Genomic DNA, 16205 nt, shown 5'->3' with positions numbered 1-16205 from the left:
TCTGTTTTTTTTATTTTTTATTTAGTAGTATGCGACATACAATGTAAAGGCAACTTCACAGAATGTGTGATACAAATAGTTACAATCAAATGATCATATTGCATGGATATCAGAGCCAATGGTAAGAAGTCTGAGGAGAATAGCACGTGTACAGCTTTGCGTTCATATCAAGATGAGATTAAAGCTCCATCTCGTTGGGATCCTCTACCACTTAAAATATTATTGATACTAGCCCTGCTACCCTCGAAGAGTTTAGATATCCATAGATAGGGGAAGAGTATTGTGTAGTAGTCAAATGGGGTCGGAACATACCATTTTCTTTTCCCTTTTTTGAGTTAAGAAGGGAAATAGTAGAACTGAAAGGAGGGAGAAGGGGAAAGAGAAGATTGGGGAAGGAAATGGCAGAAAAGGAAAAGAAGGGGTAAGGGGGTGTCGTGGGTAGAGTGGATAGGGTGGGGTCCCCTCCCAGGGAGCAAGAGACGCCCTCGGCTCACCAGCTCATCAGCTGTCCAACGTTTGGAACAGCGATCTCCAACAATCACCATGAGCTTACTATGTCTCGCGGAGGTATTCTTCCGAAAAGCGAAACTGGGTCCAGTAGAACCATCTGTTCCCATGCTCCTCCGTTTTATCCCTCATTGTGGCAGTCAGGTCTTCCATTCGTTCAATATCATTTACCCTTGCGAACCACTGGGTCACCATTGGAGCAGATTGCTCTTTCCACTGACTTGGGATGCAGGCCCTAGCTGCATTGAGGAGATGTTTAAGTAAGGACTTATGATAACGCTTTCTCGACATAGGAGTTAGATTGAGAAGAACTGCTGCGGGATCATTGGCTAAGGAAATGTCTGCGAACTTGTGGATGAGTCTCAGGACAGGCTGCCAGAATGTTTGTAATTTAGGGCATTCCCAGAAAATGTGGAGAATGGTGCCAGTCTGTTGCCCACAGTGACAGCAGCGGTCAGATTGACCGGGGAATATTTTGGCCAACACCACCGGTGTACGATACCAGCGTGTGATCAGCTTATATGAGATCTCCTGATATTTACTGCAGAGTGACGACTTATGGGCGAAAAAGAGTATTCTGTCCTTCTGTGGTTTGGAGAATGTAGTTTGTAAGTCCCTTTTCCATTTAGCTAGGAAGGGTGGATCCGTGGAGGATTGTGCGTCTGTCAGGATTTGGTAGGACCTAGAGAGGGAACCACGAATTGGGCCATCATCCAGGCAAAGTTCCTCGAAGGGGTGGAATTGTCTAGAGAAGAACGAATGGTTAGGTAGTGGTCCGAGGAAATGGATTAGCTGTCTAGCTCTCCAGCTATCCAATGCAACAGGTACTTGCTCTAGCAGTATGGTCCCCGTGGGAATCAAGCCCGTGGGTCCAAGAAATAGGGCTGCTCTCAGAAGCCCTTTCGGGGCTTGCCTGGTAAAGGCCTGGTCAGACAGGCCCGGAGGGAATCTAGGATGTCCAATAATTGGGGTCATAGGAGAAGGGAAGTTAGTCAGGTGGGAAAGGTGAAAAAAACTATCCATCTCGGCGAGCGAGGGGCCAATTAACGGGTGAGTAGTCACACAGGGCTCCAATGGCCTCCCCGCCCAAGGCAGACCAGCCAGTGGAACCCGCGCCATCTCCTGCTCTAGCTTGACCCATAGCTTCAGTTCCCCATGCCGGTGTCTTATCACATATGGTTCCCCATCGGATAGTGTCCGCTGTGTACTGCGCATGCGCAGTACACAGCAACACAGATTCCGAAAATTGCCGAGCATGAACGGCGCCTGCACACCGAGTCCAGGTTCTATCCCCGCTATCCAAGTGGACATAGAGTAAGAATATAAAAGAGCCGAGCGCAGCGAGGCCGAGCCCGAAGCGTGGCGAGCAAAGCTCGCCTGCGAGGGACCCTCTAATATTCACAACCCTATGTCCGCTTGGATGGTGGGGCTACCACCTCCACTCACCGCGCAGGCGCCGTTCAGCTTCGGAAATTTTCCGAAGCTTCGTCTGCTCCGTACTGCGCATGCGCAGTACGGCGCGGACACTATATCATGGCCGGACAGTATATGGCAGAACACCGGCACCAGTCAACCACCGGTGTCATGTGCGTCGCTGTGTAATATAGAGCAGGGTCCGGGAAGCCAATACCTCCCCGCAATTTCGGTCGCAATAGCATTGCCCTACCAATACGCATATGTTTTCCGCACCAGAGGAACTTGATAAAGATTGAGCGAACCGCATGAAAGAAAGTCTGGGGTATTTTGATAGGTAAGGCTTGTAGTAGATACAGAAGTCGTGGCATCGCGTTCATCTTCAACACATTACAGCGTCCGAACCATGACAGAGCTAGTGGGTCCCATCTTTTAAGGTCCGCTGTAAGCCCATAGGCTTCTTTTTATGTTGTTGGCTTTGACCTGTTTTTTTTGCTTGTTTCTCAAGGCGACCATCTTGGCGTTTGTCAAGAGGGTTGGGCGTGTCTTGAAGAGAACGCTTACGGCCACATACACCTGAAAGAACCCGATCTCGTCTGATTTCAGAGGCTAAGCAGCGTCAGGCCTGGTTAGTACCTGGATGGGAGACTCCTTGGGAAGACCAGGTGCCATAGAAGGATCTGGTCTGGTTAGTGTCTTGATTGGGAGATCGCCTGGGAATACTGGATGCCGTAGGCTTCTTTTTATGTTGTTGGCTTTGACCTGTTTTTTTTAGCTTGTTTCCCAAGGTGACCATCTTGGCCTTTGTCAAGAGGCTTCAGAGTGCCCAAAGAGAGTGCCTACGGCCAAATCACTATACTATATATCTATATCTATAATAATAAATAATATTTTTAGTTATTATATATAAGATACTATATAGGGGATTTGGCCGTAGGCACTCTCTTTGGGCACTCTGAAGCCTCTTGACAAAGGCCAAGATGGTCACCTTGGGAAACAAGCTAAAAAAAACAGGTCAAAGCCAACAACATAAAAAGAAGCCTACGGCATCCAGTATTCCCAGGCGATCTCCCAATCAAGACACTAACCAGGGGGGGCGTGGCCTAGGCATGAAGGAGTGAGGACGCTCTTTTCCGGAGCTCCCGGTCCGTGACCCCTCCGCACCCCTTTACCACAGTTTGGTCGCATATTTCGGCATCGCCGACATCTCCGCGCTTCGGCGGAACACAGCCAGCCGAGCGGGGTCCGCCGCTGCTGCCATGGACAGGTACTTGGTCCCGCTGCAGCCTCCGGCCTCCACGCCGGATCCAGCCAAGATGGCGCCCGCGGCCTCCGGCGCTCCAGGACACGCGGCACAGAGGGAAGGTGAGCAGACTGCTATGCAGGGACACGACATGCCCCCGTTCTCCCCGCCTAGTGACTTGTCCCCGTGTCTCCCCCGCTCACTGTCCATGGCCTCGCTTGACAGCCCGGACCATAGCGGCCTGCCACCCTGGTTCCCTCACAACTCCCAACTGTCCCAGAGACCCTCCCGCAGTGGAAGCCTCATCCCAGGACGGAATGGCGAGGCTGCTCTCGCCTCAGACACACAGGGGGACCCACCGCTGCCACCAGCACCAGCATTATTGGGGGACAAGGCCATCCTAGCTTTACTCCAAAACCTTCCCACTAAAGCAGACTTTAGCTGTATGGCAGCCAGGATTGAAACGACCTTGCGACATGAAATCGCAGGGGTCAAACGTGACGTGTCGGCTACGAACGAGCGGGTGACCACCCTGGCATCGGATGTGACCTCCCTGACCACTGATGTTTCTGGCCTGCAAGCCGCACATGATACCCTTGCTGACAGAGTGGCACAGTTGCAACTCCTAGTGGATGACCTTGAGAATCGCAACCGCAGATGCAACATCAGGATCAGAGACTTGCCCGAAGCCACTGGCCAGGCAGACCTCAAAGCCACAGTTACAGCTATATTTAACGCCTGTCTGGACTGCGCTGCTGACACAGCCATTGATAGAGACCACAGGACCCTGGGCCCCAGGAGCCCCACAGAGAACTGGCCACGTGACGTTTTATGCTGTCTCCACAATTACTCAGTTAGGGAGGATGTCCTGCAAGCGTCGTGGCGCAAAGGCAGCATTGATTTTGACGGGGCCCAAGTCACCCTTCTGCCAGATGTATCCCGCAAGACCTTCCAGATGAGACGCTGTCTGCGACCCCTTCTGGAACACCTAACTGAACGGAGGATTCCATACAAGTGGGGCCATCCGTTTCACCTTATAGTGCGCAAAAATGGGAGGCCCCTTGCGCTACGACACCCTTCGGAGGTCCCGTCCTTTCTGGAGGCTTTGGGCCTGCCCTCGGTTCAGGTCCCCGACTGGTTGGCTCCTGTTGTCCCCCAGGGAGCAGTGGCCCCGACGAACAACCCCTCAACCAGGCCACAGAGAGTGAGACGCCACCGTCGATCCCAACGTCAGAGATCGCAGGCCCCCCAAGATCGTGAACCCTGAGAGAGTACAGTAATTTTCCGTTATTCCTGTGTTATACCCTTTTTTTTTTGTTTTCTTTTTCTCTACCAACATAGACGGCTGGAGTATCCAGCTTTGTGTTGTTTACCATGCCACGGGCCATTGTTCCCAGTGCCCCCGCTAGGGGAGAGGAAGGACATTGGAAGAACAGAGTTGGACACTGCGCTTCCTGGACGAAGCCCTGAGTCATTGGCGGTACTGTTCACCATTCTCGTTACTGTTTATCTACAGGTGCCCTAGTCTCGGCGCTCTTTGTGTTTTTGGACTGCCTGGTGGTGCCCCCCGGGTGCCCCTGGGCGGCGTTCCCGCTCCCTCCCCCTCTCCCCCCCCCCCCCTTTTTTCCATTTTTTTTGGGGGGGGGGAGGGGCGGGTGCCTGGGTGGTATAAATTTATCTATACTCTGTGTTGAAAAGTTTAATATGTTGGTCTAATTATGCACTGTTCTACTGTTGTTAACTGCCCGATACCTGCTGCAGTGATGTTCTATAATGCATTTGATGTCGTAGTTAAGATGCCAAAGAAGCTCCGTGCACGCCCGATTGCGACTGCATGGACCATGGGATGCTGGAGGGGTACTGCACCGACGAGTTCCTCCCTCTGCAGTGCCTTACCTCTTCCCCCACTAGGCCCCTCTGCCCTAACCGGCAGGTTCTCTCCGATAGGAGCTTTAGCAATTCCCCGATCTATCCCCACCCCTCCTACCCTCCTCCTCCCTACTAACTCCGGACCTTCTCCGCTTCGTTACTGCTTTTCCTTTTTCTCCTCCTCTTCCTCTGTGCTTGAACTCTATATCTACTACTGACTCTGGTGGGGACCGCCGGCCGGGTACCACTGCCGTCATGGCCCTGAAGCTGGTTTCCTGAAATGTGAAAGGGCTGAATGTACCTGAAAAAAGGTCCAGCTGCCTAACAGAATTGTGGCGGATGAAGCCCCAAATAGTTTTCCTCCAGGAGACCCATTTCAGGACAGACCAAATACCACGGCTTTATAGTAAGCACTTCCCCCTGGCCCACCACAGCACGTCCCCTACTTCCAAATCGAGAGGAGTGTGTGTTCTTCTTGCTAAAAACTTGCCGTGGAGCCTGTTAGCTGTCCAAGCCGATAGTGAAGGGAGATATCTCTTCATTAAGGGAACTCTCCACTCGCAAACTTTTACTCTTGCCAACCTATACATGCCGAATGTGGACCAGCTGCCGGCCTTAGAAGCATGCTTGGATGCCCTGGCTGCATTCTCGGAGGGTACTTTGATCGTTGGGGGGGACTTTAACCTCACCTTGGACCCCCGCAGAGACTCATCATCGGGCACCTCTGCGATTTCTGCGAGAACGCGTTCACACATAAGAGACCTGCTACACTCCCACCGACTGATCGATGTGTGGCGTACGCTTCACCCACAGGATAGGGACTATACGTTCTTTTCCACCGCTCATGGTTCTTACTCACGTATAGATATGTTTTTAGTCGACCCACAATGCTATCCCGGCGGTCACAGACACTCAGATAGGCCACATAGCCCTGTCTGACCATGCCCCGATTTCTTTGATGCTGAAGCTACAACAGGAGTCGCGTGGTCAGTCCTGGTGGAGACTGAACGAGTCTCTCCTGAAGGACCCTGAGACCCACGCAGACCTGCTTAGGGAATTAGAAAGTTACTTTGATCATAACCGTGATTCTGTTTCCAACCCCCTCATGTTATGGGCGGCTCATAAATGCTACATTAGGGGCATTCTTATTAAACATGGTCATAGACTCAAAGTGGCCAAAACTGAGGCTCTCTCCAAACGTATTGCCAAGTTGCATGCGTGTGAACAACGACACAAATCCCAGCCGACTGCTGCGCTGGAGGTGAGAGATCTTAGAGAACAAATCAGAGATTTCTCTCTCTTTCAGGCTAGAATCAGACTCATGTGGGTCCGCAGGACGTATTATGAATATGGAGACAAGTGTAGTAGGTCCCTAGCGAACTCCCTGCGTGCCCAACGCAACGCGTCCTTCATTCCAACCATAACCTCCCCTTCGGGTGCCAAGCTTCATGATTCACGGGAGATAGCGGAGTGTTTCCGATCTTTCTATGAAGCCCTTTATAACTTGCACCCCCGGGACTCAGGAGATGCAGCAGCCATTGATGAGTACCTAGCTTCGGCAAACCTCCCGTCGCTTACACAGGAAGAGATAGAGCTTCTCTCGCAACCTATCTCCCCGGAGGAATTGTCGGCAGCATTAAGAGACTCACCCAAGGGCAAGGCACCAGGCCCAGATGGGTTTACGGTCCCTTATTATAAGGCCTTCCTCTCCCTGTTGTCCACGCCGTTTGTGTCAGCTTTTAACGCCCTATTGGAGGGCCAGACCTTTCCACCGGAGCTGTTGCAGGCAAGCATCTCGGTCATACCCAAGCCGGAGAAGGATCCGCTTCTCTGTGCGAACTACAGGCCCATCTCCTTATTAAACAGCGACCTTAAGCTCTTCACTAAGATACTGGCGGAGCGGTTGGTGCCCATTCTCCAACGCCTGATACCTCTGGATCAGGTGGGGTTTATTCGTAACAGGGAAGCCCGAGACAACACTACCAATGTTATAGAACGCGCCAGACGCCTTAAACTACCGATTATGTTGCTCTCTGTGGACACAGAAAAAGCGTTTGACAGGGTGAGCTGGCCTTTTTTGCTAGCCACCCTGCGAAGCCTGGGTGTACCCCCCCCCATGCTTTCATGGGTTACAGCTCTTTACTCGTCACCGACGGCGATGGTTAGGGTCAATGGGTTTGCCTCGTCGCGTTTCACTATTGGCAATGGAACGAGGCAGGGATGCCCGTTGTCCCCCCTTTTGTTTGTCCTATCGCTTGAACCCTTGCTGCACCACATCAGGCAGAACATAGACATCAAGGGACTGGACACCCCCTCACACCACCATAAGGTCGCAGCCTTTGCAGATGACCTCTTGTTCTATGTCTCAGAGCCTCACATTACATTGCCGAATCTCTTAGCGGAAATAAGACGATATGGCACCCTGTCAAATTTTAAAATTAACTTACAGAAATCGGAAGCACTCAACGTCTCCCTGTCTACCAATGCCCAGACGAGTCTAAGCACTAATTTTCCCTTTCGTTGGGCAACTGGGGCTATACAATATCTGGGTACCAAGGTTCCCCCGGACCCACATCTGATTTTCCAATTGAATTTCCAGCCGCTTCTAAAAAAATTTGCCGTAGATCTAGAGAGGTGGTCAAAGTTGGCGACCTCTTGGTTTGGGAGATGCAATGTGCTCAAAATGAATGTAATGCCCAGACTCTTGTACCTATTACAAGCCTTACCGATAAAAATCCCCCAATCATTTTTTAAAGCCATGCGCTCCATCTTTATTCGATACGTATGGCAGGGCAGGCCTCCAAGACTCAGCCGAACATTACTGCTCAGACCAAAAGACAAGGGAGGGATTGGCCTCCCAGATCCGGCATGGTACTATACGGCGGTGCACATGAACAGAGTAGTTGACTGGTGCAGACACCTGAAGGATAAGCTGTGGGTTCGTCTGGAGCATGAATCCGTACCATTTCCACTTGAGGGTTTGCCCTGGAGTGGACCGGGCTGGTCGGGAGCGACGCGGGCACACCCACACATTGAGCCAACGTTACAAGAGCTAGACAGATATTTTACCCTGACGGGCGTGCCCAGTTTCCCTTCGCCCATGACTCCTATTATTGGACACCCACGCTTTGAACCCGGCATGACGGAAAAGTCTTTCCGCCTCGACCCTGACTGGGACCTTGTGCGGGCCTCTTCTTTTCTTGGCCCTAGGACGTGGACAGCGGTCTCCACTATGTACGAGGCGTTAGCAACCACGGCCCTGGGACAGTGGAAGCTTTCCCAACTCTCCCACTTCTTGAAATCTTTGCCAAACAGTGGCGAATTCCGCAGACCCCTAACATCGTTTGAGGAGGTATTCTCAGGAGAGGGACCGACCCGAAGGTCTCCTTCCCTGTCATATCGCATCCTACTGGACCAACTCTCCCAGGGTAACCTGGTGTTCGTGGAAAAATGGGAGCGAGACCTGCATGTCCGGCTCTCGCCAGACCAGAAGAACCACGCGCTTCTTTTTGCGCACAAGTCATCCCTATGTAGTAAATACCAGGAAATAGCTTATAAAATTTTGACCCGATGGTACAGGACCCCCACTGTCCTGGCGGCTATGTTTCCCGGTCACAGCCCTTTGTGCTGGAGATGCGGTGAACAAGCCGGCACGTTACTACATATCTTCTGGGAATGCCCTCAACTGGCCCATTTCTGGAGACAGGTTCTCAATATCATTTATGACCTCACGGCTATTGATCTCCAGAACAACCCAGCTGCGATCTTCCTCAATCTGACCCCACTCTCGAGCAAGAAGTACCATAAATCTCTCTTAAAACATCTTCTGAGTGGGGCCAGGGCATGTATACCTAGCATGTGGAAACAGCAGGCCGCTCCACTGGTGTCTCACTGGTTTGCAAGAGTTTGCGACATCTACCGTATGGAACAGCTCACATCAGCGTTAGGCGACAGGGAGGAAGAGCACACTGCTTGTTGGTTGTCTTGGAGCCTGTTCAGGTTTTCCGACGCATACAGATCCTATCTGTAGGCTCTGGCACGTGTATAGAGGGAAGGGTCCGGCCGTGGGAACCCATCGGAGTCCTCTTTCTTTCTCTCCCTTCTCGTATACCACCCTGGTTCACTCTCTCCCCCGTCTGCCTCGTAGCACTGTTAGCCCCCTATAACTTTCATTCTTTCTACCCCATCCCCTTCTCCTGCCCATTTGCTCCCCCCTCTTTCCCTACCCCCTAACTCCCAAGTATAATTAAAATACATGGTGATTGCAAGGATCTTTTCGTTTTGTTCCCTCGATTTCCCAGCCAGGGGTTGGCGGCCCTCGGGGTGGTCCCGGCTGAGCTCTTTGACCAATAGAATGAAGGTGACCGATGTTAGAGGCCCCTCAGTCTGGGCCTTGAGGGGGATCGCCCCGCGGACTGCCCTGGTTTATAAGTAGACACTAGGGTGCCAGATCATTAGAGTGGGATAATGTGGTGGCCTAGCCACGGCTGGGGCTGCTGCTGACATAAGTTGTTAGGTTTCCCCCGGTCCCCCACGAAGTATTAACTATGTATTTTTGTTAACCTGGAAAACTGAGGGATCTATGTCTTTTACAGTTTGTCTCTGTATTACCTGCAATCCGTAAATAAAGAATAAAAAAAAAAAAAGACACTAACCAGACCAGATCCTTCTATGGCACCTGGTCTTCCCAGGGAGTCTCCCATCCAGGTACTAACCAGGCCTGACGCTGCTTAGCCTCTGAAATCAGACGACATTGGGTGCTTTCAGGTTGATGTGGCCGTAAGCGTTCTCTTCAAGACACGCCCAACCCTCTTGACAAACGCCAAGATGGTCGCCTTGAGAAACAAGCAAAAAAAACAGGTCAAAGCCAACAACAAAAAAAGAAGCCCATGGGCTTACAGCGGACCTTAAAAGATGGGACCCACTAGCTCTGTCATGGTTCGGACGCTGTAATGTGTTGAAGATGAACGCGATGCCACGACTTCTCTATCTACTACAAGCCTTACCTATCAAAATACCCCAGACTTTCTTTCATGCGGTTCGCTCAATCTTTATCAAGTTCCTCTGGCGCGGGAAACATATGCGTATTGGTAGGGCAATGCTATTGCGACCGAAATTGCGGGGAGGTATTGGCTGCCCGGACCCTGCTCTATATTACACAGCAACGCACATGACACCGGTGGTTGACTGGTGCCGGTGTTCTGCCATATACTGTCCGGCCATGATATAGTGTCAGCACCGTACTGCGCATGCGCAGTACGGAGCAGACGAAGCTTCGGAAAATCTCCGAAGCTGAACGGCGCCTGCGCGGTGAGTGGAGGTGGTAGCCCCACCATCCAAGCGGACATAGGGTTGTGAATATTAGAGGGCCCCTCGCAGGCGAGCTTCGCTCGCCACGCTTCGGGCTCGGCCTCGCTGCGCTCGGCTCTTTTATATTCTTACTCTATGTCCACTTGGATAGTGGGGATAGAACCTGGACTCAGTGCGCAGGCGCTGTTCATGCTCGGCAATTTTCGGAATCTGTGTTGCTGTGTACTGCGCATGCGCAGTACACAGCGGACACTATCCGATGGGGGACCATATGTGATAAGACACCGGCATGGGGAACTGAAGCTATGGGTCAAGCAAGAGCAGGAGAAGGCGCGGGTTCCACTGGCTGGTCTGCCTTGGGCGGGGAGGCCATTGGAGCCCTGTGTGACTACTCACCCGTTAATTGGCCCCTCGCTCGCCGAGATGGATAGTTTTTTTTTATCTTTCCCACCTGACTAACTTCCCTTCTCCTATGACCCCAATTATTGGACATCCTAGATTCCCTCCGGGCCTGTCTGACCAGGCCTTTACCAGGCAAGCCCCGAAAGGGCTTCTGAGAGCAGCCCTATTTCTTGGACCCACGGGCTTGATTCCCATGGGGACCATACTGCTAGAGCAAGTACCTGTTGCATTGGATAGCTGGAGAGCTAGACAGCTAATCCATTTCCTCAGATCACTACCTAACCATTCGTTCTTCTCTAGCCAATTCCACCCCTTCGAGGAACTTTGCCTGGATGATGGCCCAATTCGTGGTTCCCTCTCTAGGTCCTACCAAATCCTGACAGACGCACAATCCTCCACGGATCCACCCTTCCTAGCTAAATGGAAAAGGGACTAACAAACTACATTCTCCAAACCACAGAAGGACAGAATACTCTTTTTCGCCCATAAGTCGTCACTCTGCAGTAAATATCAGGAGATCTCATATAAGCTGATCACACGCTGGTATCGTACACCGGTGGTGTTGGCCAAAATATTCCCCGGTCAATCTGACCGCTGCTGTCGCTGTGGGCAACAGACTGGCACCATTCTCCACATTTTCAGGGAATGCCCTAAATTACAAACATTTGGGCAGCCTGTCCTGAGACTCATCCACAAGTTCACAGACATTTCCTTAGCCAATGATCCCGCAGCAGTTCTTCTCAATCTAACTCCTATGTCGAGAAAGCGTTATCATAAGTCCTTACTTAAACATCTCCTCAATGCAGCTAGGGCCTGCATCCCAAGTCAGTGGAAAGAGCAATCTGCTCCAATGGTGACCCAGTGGTTCGCAAGGGTAAATGATATTGAACGAATGGCAGACCTGACTGCCACAATGAGGGATAAAACGGAGGAGCATGGGAACAGATGGTTCTACTGGACCCAGTTTCGCTTTTCGGAAGAATACCTCCGCGAGACATAGTAAGCTCATGGTGATCGTTGGAGATCGCTGTTCCAAACGTTGGACAGCTGATGAGCTGGTGAGCCGAGGGCGTCTCTTGCTCCCTGGGAGGGGACCCCATCCTATCCACTCTACCCACGACACCCCCTTACCCCTTCTTTTCCTTTTCTGCCATTTCCTTCCCCAATCTTCTCTTTCCCCTTCTCCCTCCTTTCAGTTCTACTATTTCCCTTCTTAACTCAAAAAAGGGAAAAGAAAATGGTATGTTCCGACCCCATTTGACTACTACACAATACTCTTCCCCTATCTATGGATATCTAAACTCTTCGAGGATAGCAGGGCTAGTATCAATAATATTTTACGTGGTAGAGGATCCCAACGAGATGGAGCTTTAATCTCATCTTGATATGACCGCAAAGCTGTACACATGCTATTCTCCTCGGACTTCTTACCATTGGCTCTGATATCCATACAATATGATCGTTTGTTTGTAACTATTTGTATCACACATTCTGTGAAGTTGCCTTTGCATTGTATGTTGCATACTACTAAATAAAAATAAATAAAAAAAAAGAAGCCTATGGCACCTGGTATTCCCAGGCGGTCTCCCATCCAGGTACTAACCAGGCCCGACACTGTTTAGCATCCGAGATCAGACGAGATTGGGTGCTTTCAGGGTGATGGGGCCGTAGGTAATCTCTTCGGGCACTCTCAACCCTCTTGACATACGCCAAGATGGTCACCTTGGGAAACAAGTGAAAAAAAAACAGGTCAAGGCCAACAACATAAAAAGAAGCCTACAGCACCTAGTATTCCCAGGTGGTCTCCAATCCAGGTACTAGCAAGGCCCAACCCTGTTTAGCTTCTGAGATCAGAGGAGATCGGGTGCTTTCAGGGTTATGTGCCCATAGGCAATCTCTTTGGGCATTCTCAACCCTCTTGACAAATGCCAAGATAGTCACCTTGAGATACAAGCGATAAAAAACAGGTCAATGTCAACAACATAAAAAGAAGAATACGGCACCTGGTATTCCAACGCCATCTCCCATCCAGGTACTAACTAGGCCCAACCCTTCTTAGCCTCAGAAAAGAGAAGAGATAGGGCTCTTTCAGGGTGATGCTGCTGTAAGCGATCTCTTTGGGCACTCTCAACCCTCTTGACAAATGCCAAGATGGTCACCTTGGGAAACAAGCAAAAAAAAGAAAACGAATCAACGCCAACAACATAAAAAGAAGCCTACAATAACTGGTAATCCCAGGTGGTCTCCCATCCAGGTACTAACCAGGCCCGACTCTTCTTAGCCTCCAAGATCAGATGAGATTGGGTGCTTTCAGAGTGATGTGGCCATAGGCAATCTCTTCAGGCACTCTCAACCCTCTTGACAAACACCAAGATGGTCACTTTGGGAAATAAGCAAAAAAAAAACAGGTCAACGCCAACAACATAAAAAGAAGTCTACGACACCTGGTTTTCCCAGGCGGTCTCCCATCCAGGTACTAACAAGGCCCGACTCTATTAGCCTCCAACATCAAACGAGATCGGGTGCTTTCAGGGTGATGTGCCCGTAGGCAATCTCTTCAGGCACTTTCAACCCTCTTGACAAACGCCAAGATGGTCACCTTGGGAAACAAGCAAAAAAATAAAAATAAGTCGGAAGCTAGAGACAATACGGCCCGAGTCCTCAATTTAATCCATGCGGCGCATGTACAGGGAAGGCCCTTGCTTATGTTGTCAACGGATGCGGAGAAGGCCTTTGACAAGGTGGCCTGGCACTTTATGCAGGCCACCCTGGAACATATAGGTCTTGGCCCCAACATGATGAGCTGGGTAATGTCGCTTTACTCCACGCCATCGGCAGCGGTACGGGTGACCGAGTGGTGCTCGGACTCTTTCCCCATCACTAATGGGACGAGGCAGGGGTGCTCTCTGTCTCCCCTAATTTTAATTCTGACACTGGAACCACTTATGTGTCACGTTCGGAATGACCTGAATATTACTGGCATATCCAAACCCTCGGCACACCACAAAATTGCGGCGTACGCTGACGATCTAATTTTTTCCGTCTCCAATCCACACATTTTGCTTCCCAAAATACTTGCGTCTCTACAGCGACACGGCAGCCTATCAAACTATAAAAACAATTGCGCCAAGTCGGCTGTATTGAATATATCGGTCCCGGATGGTGAGGCCAAGAGGCTCCGCTCCTCTTTTCCATTCTACTGGGCTGAAAAATCTATACGTTAACTGGGCGTTGACATCGCAGCGGATTTAGCGCAATTTTACCTGCTTAATTTTGTCCCTCTCCTGGATAGACTGAAATCTGATTTGGGAAACTGGCATGCTTTAACACTGACCTGGTTCGGGCGCTGTAATGCATTCAAAATGATGGCCCTCCCTCGGATCTTATACATGTTCCAGACATTACCGATCCGGTTACCCCCAATTGTTTTTCAGACAACTGCAGGTGCTGCTCCGGGACTTTATTTGGGCGCGTGAAGGGTGGCGGTCAATTCTTCCATCCGGAGAATATGATTGACTTTGGAATACCACAGCACCTTGGATGGGGGCTGAGGCTGCCTCCACAGTGCGGGAATGAAGGCCCGGGCGGCATTCAGGAGTTGCATCGTGAGGGTTTTTTTATATTTTCGAACAGGCTGTTCGGTCAAGTGTAGAAGGCACGCTACTGGGAACCCAAAAGTTCCTCAAGGTCGGGCATGCCCAGAAAAGGTGTCCCATGGTCCCCATATCTGAATTTCACCTCCAACAAACATCCGGGATCGATCTATCCATTTTATTCAGAAGGTATGGGACTCTATACCAGCGTGAGACTATCTTGTATCTTGATATTGGTTTGCGATGGAAGCTTTATGTACTAAGGTCAGGATCTTCCCTATCTGTTGTGGGGTAAATGTGATGCCTAAGTCCCTCTCCCATTTGTGGATAAATGGTGGGGGTCGACTCCTCCTCCTGACTACTCAATAGGTTGTACAGGAGGGAGAGGGTGTGTCGCACAGGTTCCCTTTTGTGACAGATGGATTTATAGGGTGTCAGGTCTCTAGGAGTGTAGGGGGCCCTTTGTATGGCCAGAAGAAAGTGACGAAGTTGATAAGCACTAAACAAGTCAAGCGGAGGGTCAGAAAGCTCGGCGACAGTTTACGTGGTCGGGAGCCCTCCCGTGGGCCACACCTCTCCCAGACGCTGTTTCCCCACCACTGTCAACTGTCGCAGTTTCTTGTTGGTAAATCCCGATGGGAAGTCTGGATTACCTATAACCGGAGTCATTGGTGATGGCAGGGGAGCAATGTGTGTGCAGCGGAACAACCTCCGCACAACAGCCAACGTAGCTCCCACTACGGGGTGACCTCTGAGGTCTTTTGGTAGGGAGGACAGGAGCCACGGGGAGGTCAATAGGGGAATGGATCCATCCTCAATCTCCATCTCCACCCACTGCTTGTGTGGGCCATTACAATGCCAATCAACGACTCTCGCTAGCAGAGTCACTCTGTAGTATTGTCTGAGATCTGGGAGACCCAGACCCCCCTTGTCCTTTGGTCTGGCAAGCAATTGCAAACGGGCTCTGGGCGGTTTGCGCGCCCAAATAAAGTCCCGGAGCAGCACCTGCAGTTGTCTGAAAAAAATTGGGGGTAACCGGATCGGTAATGTCTGGAACATGTATAAGATCCGAGGGAGGGCCATCATTTTGAATGCATTACAGCGCCCGAACCAGGTCAGTGTTAAAGCATTCCAGTTTCCCAAATCAGATTTCAGTCTATCCAGGAGAGGGACAAAATTAAGCAGGTACAATTGCGCTAAATCCGCTGCGATGTCAACGCCCAGTTAATGTATAGATTTTTCAGCCCAGTAGAATGGAAAAGAGGAGCGGAGCCTCTTGGCCTCACCATCCGGAACCGATATATTCAATACATATAGGCTGCCGTGTCGCTGTAGAGACGCAAGTATTTTGGGAAGCAAAATGTGTGGATTGGAGACGGAAAAAATTAGATCGTCAGCGTACGCCGCAATTTTGTGGTGTGCCGAGGGTTTGGATATGCCAGTAATATTCGGGTCATTCCGAACGTGACACATAAGTGGTTCCAGTGTCAGAATTAAAATTAGGGGAGACAGAGGGCACCCCTGCCTCGTCCCATTAGTGATGGGGAAAGAGTCCGAGCACCACTCGGTCACCCGTACCGCTGCCGATGGCGTGGAGTAAAGCGACATTACCCAGCTCATCATGTTGGGGCCAAGACCTATATGTTCCAGGGTGGCCTGCATAAAGTGCCAGGCCACCCTGTCAAAGGCCTTCTCCGTGTCCGTTGACAACATAAGCAAGGGCCTTCCCTGTACATGCGCCGCATGGATTAAATTGAGGACTCGGGCCGTATTGTCTCTAGCTTCCGACTTATTTTTATTTTTTTGCTTGTTTCCCAAGGTGACCATCTTGGCGTTTGTCAAGAGGGTTGAAAGTGCCTGAAGAGATT

The 16205-nt window shown here is 50.8% G+C and overlaps 3 pseudogenes; all 3 read right to left on the bottom strand.

Moving 5' to 3' along the window:
* Window positions 1-12298: 12298 nt before the first annotated feature.
* Window positions 12299-12417, bottom strand: LOC143936680 (5S ribosomal RNA; annotated as a pseudogene).
* Window positions 12418-12517: 100 nt separating this feature from the next.
* LOC143937756 (5S ribosomal RNA) lies at window positions 12518-12636 on the bottom strand (annotated as a pseudogene).
* Window positions 12637-12957: 321 nt separating this feature from the next.
* On the bottom strand, window positions 12958-13076 carry LOC143937403 (5S ribosomal RNA; annotated as a pseudogene).
* Window positions 13077-16205: the final 3129 nt, after the last annotated feature.

The sequence above is a fragment of the Lithobates pipiens genome, unplaced genomic scaffold, assembly GCF_037356315.1.
Source record: "Lithobates pipiens isolate NorthernLeopardFrog02 unplaced genomic scaffold, aLitPip1_a1.2 Scaffold_28, whole genome shotgun sequence".
Taxonomy (NCBI): domain Eukaryota; kingdom Metazoa; phylum Chordata; class Amphibia; order Anura; family Ranidae; genus Lithobates; species Lithobates pipiens.
This window is presented reverse-complemented; position numbering and strand designations above follow the sequence as displayed.